General features: G+C 50.7%; 1 long non-coding RNA gene across 1 annotated transcript; it reads right to left on the bottom strand.

Moving 5' to 3' along the window:
* Positions 1-231: 231 nt before the first annotated feature.
* On the bottom strand, positions 232-7506 carry LOC112580900. Its single transcript, XR_003105236.3, has 3 exons — positions 7098-7506; positions 669-769; positions 232-577 (listed from the first exon to the last, which is right to left on the bottom strand). It is a non-coding gene; the product is annotated as an uncharacterized LOC112580900 (long non-coding RNA).
* Between the last annotated feature and the right edge of the window lie 248 nt (positions 7507-7754).

The following is a 7754-nucleotide window of genomic DNA, read 5'->3' as shown; positions in this document are numbered from 1 at the left end:
TGCAAAGAGCTTCTCATCAGTTTCAGATTCAGTAGAATTTTGAATCAAAATGTACCCATTTTACAGACGAAAGACACCAAAAGCTGAGTCCTGTAAGGCCGAAGAGCTAATAAGTCACAGAGTCAGGACTGGAACATAGACCTCTAGCAATCCAGTATATCTGGAAAGATGCGAAGAGACCAGTGAATTTATGTCCCAATGTTATCTGTACCTGAAGATAGGTATGGAGAAAGAGAAGGCAGGTGGCTCCTACGCTTACCCTAAGAACTGTAGACTAGTCATTCCACGTCCCCAAGCCTCCCATGGAAAGTCGGCATCAGAAGCTCATCTTCAATGTCAAGTGAACAAAAAACCCTGCAAAACAGAATCTGCTCTCTTCCCTCAGTTCTGTTTTTAAAACTGTCTATCCATCCGTGTGTGTGCCTCTGTAAGGTCGACTCTCTTTCTCAGATCTAACTGCTTATCTGTCTAAACATCGGGAGAGCGTAAACAAAACGTACTTGTGTGTCTTTTTCTGGGTGGCAAGGATACAGGTGATTTTAATTTTCTTGGTACATTTCTCCACTTTCAAACTTTCCTGTAAAGAAAAGAACATGTGTTATTTATATTACCAAAGGAAAACACGGGTCTTACAAAAATATTGGCCTTGTGGTGTTGTTGCAGCGTACCTGAGACGGCAAGGGGGCTGCAGGCGCTTGAGTTCACTTCCCTGGGCTCTGGCCTCTGATCCCCGGTGCGTTTCCTGCCATCGCTGGACCCCCACCTCCTCCTAAGTTGAGGGGGGACGACACTGACTCCTGGGTCTGGAGGACGGCTTACGGGGATTACCTATTCAAATGTCTCCCAAGGAGGCAGGGCACACAGTAGTCACTCTCCCAGGTCAGTTCCTTTGCCTTTGCTGAAAATTCCAGCTGGATCGTCTGCAAGCCTTTGAGACATACCGGCCAGAACTGCAGCCAAGGAGAACTCCTGAACAACACTGTTTATTTATACAGCGGGAAGATTGAAATCATTACGCTTTGACTGGCAGGAGCTATTTATAGGCCTCGTTCCCAGCGAGCTGTTGGGAGCAGGGCTCTCCCCAGTGAATTTACCACCACCCTCCTGAGCTTGGCCGTAAACCCCGTGGATGTCTGTGTGGGCCTCTGCTTCCCAACCACATGAAAGCGGAATCCCTTCCCCGTTCTATTAAGAGAAAATCCTTGCCTGCACTCAACAAGACAGAAGAGGGAAGGGGCCAGAGAAAACCCTCCCAAAACAATGAAGCGGAGCTTAGCGGCCAGCGCCAACGTCAGCAGCCCTTTGCACAGCTCAGCGTGCTGAGTCTGAAAAGGGCCAGTTATGGGTTTCATCAGAGGTCCTGGCTCTGCCGCAGCCCCATCTCGCTGGGAGTCCTTGGACATCCCTCCAAGTGTTGATGGAGCACAGATTCTGGGCTGTGTATTATCGGCGTGAACGGACAAGATTCGGATAATGCCTGGGACAGGAGCATGCCAGGTAGAGGAAACAGTGCGGGCAAAGGCGGAGAGGCGGGGACACTGAGCGGCTCCACTGCATGCAGCATGGGATAAGAAAGAACCGGCACAAGGAGTTCAGATAAAACCCACCGAGAATGCTGGCACCTGGGAGATGCCCCGTGCTTGCTCACTGGCCGGATATTCATATACCTCAGGCAAAATCAGGATGGATGGGAGGATGCCGAAGCTCTAGTTTTACCCCAAACCTTCAGCCTTTCCCTAAGCTCAGAGCTGCAGAAAACCAACCTGGGTTCAGTGCTCATGGGACATGGGGGCCCACACAAGTCCCTTCTGCCTCCTGGCCAACTGGAGACATTTCCAGAGAGCCCACGTACTCTGCAAATAAGCTCAAGCCAAGTTTTCAAAGTCAGGGCATTGAGTAAAACCCAGACTGTTTCTCTGCATTTCTTTTCCTAAACTTTCCTTTAAGTTCAACATGCATTTGAATTCAGGGGAAACACGGACCACATGTTTCTAATCCATCGACACTTAAATCATCAAAATGCTGGAGGCTGATTCTTTGGAAGCCAACAGGAACACCAGAGCCTTTTAAAGACTTTCTCCTCCTTATCCAGCAATCAGGAAGTAGCCTTTTTCCAAGAGGAAACCGAATTTTGACTCCAAAGGGGCTGCTGCATTCAGTGCCAGATTTGGCACGCTCCGAGGCCGAGGTGGATCCAGACCTACTGCAGTGGCAGGGGAGAATGGGTTTGCAGGCTGAGAGGCCCCCTCTTCTCGCCCATCCCATGCCACCTAAGATGGAGAAAGGGGGTGGGGTGGGGAAAGGAGAGAGAGAAAGCAGGAATGGGCTTGAAGGGACAGGCCCAGTGAGTGGTGGAACCCAAGCCAACAGAGAGGCAAATGTGGATCCTGGCTCCACACACATGTCCTGTGTGGACCACAGGCCACTTCATCTCTGCTTCTGCTTGGGAGAACAGAAATCAACCCTCCCTGCTCGGGGCTGTTCCAGAAGAGGACCAGAAAGTGAAATAAGATGAAATGATGTGCTAAGTAACTTTAGTCATGTCCGATTCTTTGCGACCTTGTGGACTATAGCCCACCAGGCTCCTCTGTCCATGGGATTCTCCAGGTAAGAATACTGGAGTGGGTTGCCATGCTCTCCTCCAGGAGATCTTCCCGACCCAGAGATCAAACCCAGGTCTCCTGTGGCTCCTGCATTACAGGTGGGTTCTTTACCGCTGAGCCACTTGATAAAATGGAGTATATGCAGGTAAATAACAGGAAACCAGCCTGGCCAGACAGAACTCCATTCACTTTGTCTACACTCGGGAACAAACCCTGCCTCTGATCATCATGACATCTCCCATCCCACGAGCTGTCCCATCCCGTCCCTGGCTAACTGGCTGGAACAATGTGTCAGCAAGGATCACCAAAGGGTGAATCGATAAAGGTCGGAAGCACCCCCTGACCTCCCATGGAGCCAGGACCACACAGAGTATACTGCGTAGTGACCAGAAGTACCTTCTGGTATCAACCACGTGAGAACCTCACTGAGAAATGGTCCAGCAGCAGCAGCAGCTATAACTGATAACTGTCTGTCCCTGTCCACCTAAGATTTATTCTGTGGCCCTCTTCCTGTGTGCCCCAGGCTGTCACTTCCCTAGGACAAGAGTCTGCTCGTATGTGTTGGTGACAGCCACCCACGACCATCCCTGGCCTGAGGGAGAGCACTCCAGCTCAGGCTCTCGTGCATGGAAGCATGCTCAAGAGAACGGTGTTCATAGCGGTGTTAGAGCTGCAGTCTGGATGTGCAGCCCTCCCCAGGCCCCGCTCCCAGTCAATATCTCTGTCCCCAGTACCTACCACAGTCTGGGGGAACCTCTCCCTATTAAGTTATTTGCAATCTGAAGAAATGGATAATAGCATGGACCCTGGAGTCAGACTATTAACTTTTGATTTCTGGCTCCATCACCTCTGAGTTGTGTGACCCTAATCAAGTTATTGAACATCTCGGTACTCCAAAGCCCTCTCCTGTAAAATCGGATAGTAAGAGGTCCCACTTGAGAATATTCCTATGAAAATTAAATTAGTAAGTATGTACAAGTTCAGTTCAGTCACTCAGTCATGTCCAACTCTTTGTGACCCCACAGACTATAGCATGCCAGGCTTACCTCTCCATAACCAACTCCCAGAGTTTACTCAAACTCATGTCCATTGAGTCAGTGATGCCATCCAACCATTTCATCCTCTGTCATCCCCTTCTCCTCCTGCCTTCAATCTTTCCCAGCATCAGGGTCTTTTCCAATGAGTCAGTTCTTCACATCAGGTAGCCAGTGTTGGAGTTTCAGCTTCAGCATCAGTCCTTCCAATGAATATTCAGGACTGATCTCCTTTAGGATGGACTGGTTTGATCTCCTTGCAGTCCAAGGGACTCTCAAGAGTCTTCTCCAACACCACAGTTCAAAAGCATCAATTCTTCGGTGCTCAGCTTTCCTTATCATCAAACTCTCACATCCATACATGACTACTGGGAAAACCATAGCTTTGACTAGATGGACCTTTGTTGGTCTATGCAAAGCACTGGGAATAATTTCCAGTACATAGCACCCCTGTATGTACTTGCTGCCCACATCATTGTTATTATTGGCCCAGAGTGACAAAATCTGTGGGCAGGAATAAAGCGCATAGCACTGAGGACGGTCTCAGCAAACATCAGGGGTCTTTCTTCCTCTCTGCTGTGTTGCTCCGATCCACCAAGAGCAAACCCTGATGACCTGGGAAGACCAAGGTCATGGGATCTGGAGGCTGGAGAGTGAGGTCAGATCATTTTGTCTACATACTGCCTTCGGGATATTTTGTCTCTCTTTTTTTTTTTTCCCCTTTTAATTTACCATGGCAGTTGAGTCTCTGATGTTTTGAACTCTCCTGGGAAGATGTTCCCACATATGTCAGCAGCCCATCTCCCTAGAGCTGGAGATGTAGAGAGCAAATGCTCTCAACCGTCTAGACCACCCACAACAGAGCCCTTGACCAAGCGGCCCCACCCATCTGCTAATTGAGGCTTGGAGAGCAGGCCAGGGGAAGGTGGGCGGGGTAGGTGAGGAAGAAAGGGAAGGAGATGAGCAGATAAAAGGGGAGTTGGTCCAGGAGGAACTGCAAATCTTAATCTTTTCATTCTGCCGTCCCATCCAGAAATGAATCATCGCTATTTGGTTAAAAGTTGTTTTTAGAACCTCAGAGAAAGGTTATGTTAAAAAACAACAGGTCTGGCAGCCAGACAGAGGATGAGCAGGCCCCTGTCTTGGGGAGGAGAATTAAACATCAGAGTCAACCAAAGACATCTCAGAGAAACTGAGCATTTCCTGGCATTCAAAATCTTAAAAAAAAAAAAAAAAAAAAAAAATTGAAAAGTGTTGCAATGGCCATTGTGTCAGGGAGCAATATGTCACTCTGACAGTCGGGAACAGCTCTGACCCATGAACAAGATGTGAAGCCAATAACAGAGGATCCCGTCTTTCCTGTTGCCACAGCAGAGGGTAGGGATGGATGCAAGTGTGGACTGGCCGGCTCACTCGTATGGAGATGAACCGTCACCCTGGGCCTCCTCCTCTCACCCCCCGCCTCCTGCAACCACGGCGGGCAGGTCTCAACCTCAGGCCAAAGAGCTGACGCTGAGGGAGGGGTAGCCAGATGCCAGCGGTCAGCCAGAAGAGGTAGATGCAACACCAGCCGAACTCGGGTCCAACCCGCCGCGTCTAAAGTGTCCGGGGTCATGGAAGGGAGGAGCGGGGAGAGGGGCGGAACGGCAGGCGCAGGCACACACAGCCAGCCTTGGGAGCACGGGCGCTGCCGTCGACCCGGAGCTTTGGGAGCCCCCGAGTGCTCCCAGAGCAGACAAAGAGCCCCGGTGCTGGTGGTTGGCAGCAGTGGTGAGGCTTCCCCGCACCAGGCGCCTGAACGAGCATCCGTTCAGACGCAATCTGAGCAGCGTCCTCCTCAGCATTGCAAGGCCCTGTTTCCCCAAGAGTCGATAGTCGCTGGTGATTTGCAAGAGAGAACGGGACAGACAGACCCAGACATCCAGAGGGAGATGTAGAGAGGAGAGAGCAAAAGGAAAAGGAAAGAAGGGAAAGGGAAGAGAAGAGAAAGCAAAACAGAAAGACAAGAGAAGACTTTCCATGGTCAGAAACTTGGGGAACTGGACAGAGAAACTTAACTCCGAAAAAGACGGAGGATCTTTTCCACGTCCTTAAAGTGCTGGTGTGCCTTGTAAATCCCCAAGGAGGTAGCATCTACATCGCCCCTGCTTCCTTGACCCTCTCCCCCACATGCCGTCCTTCAGGGGACACACACAGTAGGAGAGACACGCCATGGGCCGGGGGAAAGCTGAGAGGAACCTGCTCCTGGAGGAGTTGTGGTCAAGCGGATCACATTGAGCTGGACCGTGCTGAACATCTGGGCTTCATGATTGCAAACGAGATGCCTAGCTTCTCTCTGTGCCTCAGTTTACTGATCTGAATAGATGGAATAAGAAAACCAAGCCCCTGGGTTCCCTAGGTTCGATCCCTGGGTTGGGAAGATCCCCTGGAGAAGGGAATGGCAACCCACTCCAGTATTCTTGCCTGGAGAATCCCATGGACAGAGGAGCCTAGTGGGCAACAGTCCATGGGGTCGCAAAGAGTCGGACACGACTGAGCAACTAACACACACAGATGTGAAGAGCTAAGTGTGGACTCACCACCCGAAGGGTATTACTCTTGTCACACTCAGCCCATCATGCGCTCTGGCCTCCCACGGAAGGGCACTGGAGGTGATTACCAGGAAGCAATTCACTAGGACCCTTACCTCATTTTTTCCAGAAAGACCAAAGCAAGTCTGGATCAACCAGAACCTGGTCTCTCATCCTGGTATGAAAAAGCCACTTTGCTACTTTAAATCTGGGTTTCCTCATCTGTTGAATGGTCTACGAGTCCCACCTCCAGGACTGGAGCTGATAAAGGACAAGGAATGAGGCGTGGTTTGTCAGCCTCAGAGAACCAAGTGGCCCAGAGGGAAATGGATGCTTTCTGGGGGTGGGGTGGCGGGGGGGTTGTGGCGTGGGGTCTGGGGAGCCTTGCAGGCATCTCACATCACACCCGCGTGCAAGGCGCCCAGAAACCTTCTGAGCGGTCATTCTGAGGTCAGGCCTGTGAGGCAACTCAAGAACAGAGTCGGTCACAGGCGAGAAGATAAATGAGAAGGGAAGCTGTTTGTCTCACAGACAGGAGCACATGATCAGTCAGTCCATCCAGAAGCAAGGCCAGGATTTATGACCAAGTCCTTTCTCCCCACCCAGAAAGTCCTTCATATTTTATAACCTGGCACGTCCTTGAAGGCCTTCAGACGGAACCAGAAACAAGTTCAGTCCTGAGCAGAATGGCCATGGTGTAAATGAAATAAGATCCACCTTCCTGAGACCATTTCACTCCTGGGACAGCACCCCCACCCCACCCCCGAGCTCAGTGGGTGAAGTGAGCGAGGCCCCCAAAGGGCAATAGAAAAGAAGAGTAATTTCAAAGTCAGAAAGAGCTGGCTTTAGCTCCAAGCCCCACTGCTTAGAATGGAATGTCCTTCGCTCACCTTTCCAAAGGGGTCTTCGAGTTGACGTGTGGTCAATGTGAGAGCACAGAGCCGGGGTCACTTCCACACTCTCCACCTGCAGCGGGGAAGCCAGGGGCTCAAATCTGGGTGCTGAGCCTCCCAGGAGTTCCACGGGCCTGGTTGAAGGGCTTGGCAAACCACTTAGGCGTTTCCAGGAAAAAACAGAGCCCAGCTTGGGGCCATGGAAAGCGAGGTCCCCAAAGTTGAGTCAGCCTTGAGTCATGAGCTAAAAGCATGCTTTTGCCAATTACAGCTCTCGGCAGCTGTAATTAATGCAGGGCTGATGAAAACTGCATTTTTCACTCAACAGAGGAGGGTATTTCAGGTAATTAGACATAACCTCATGTACTGGTAACTCGCCTTTACACATGAGCTCTAGCCGCCTTGTCCAGGCCCTACCTCCAAAAATAACTTACACCAACATTAACCAACAAGTTGGGTCTGATTTCAAAAGATTACCCTTTCTCCATAAGTATTTTGAATGCAAAACGCTAAACACACAAAGGCCCTTAATGGGTTTGTTCTAATCCACCGACCTGAGCCTCTGAGAGATCGCCTCTGCACCTGGGCCAGGTGGCCACCCTGTCTTTAAAGATGACCCTCCTCTGAGCTGACCCCCGTGCCAAGCATTCTGTG

The sequence above is a fragment of the Bubalus bubalis genome, chromosome 20, assembly GCF_019923935.1.
Source record: "Bubalus bubalis isolate 160015118507 breed Murrah chromosome 20, NDDB_SH_1, whole genome shotgun sequence".
NCBI lineage: Eukaryota > Metazoa > Chordata > Mammalia > Artiodactyla > Bovidae > Bubalus > Bubalus bubalis.
The sequence above is the reverse complement of the archived record's forward strand: the minus strand, read 5'-3'. Positions and strand labels throughout refer to the sequence as shown.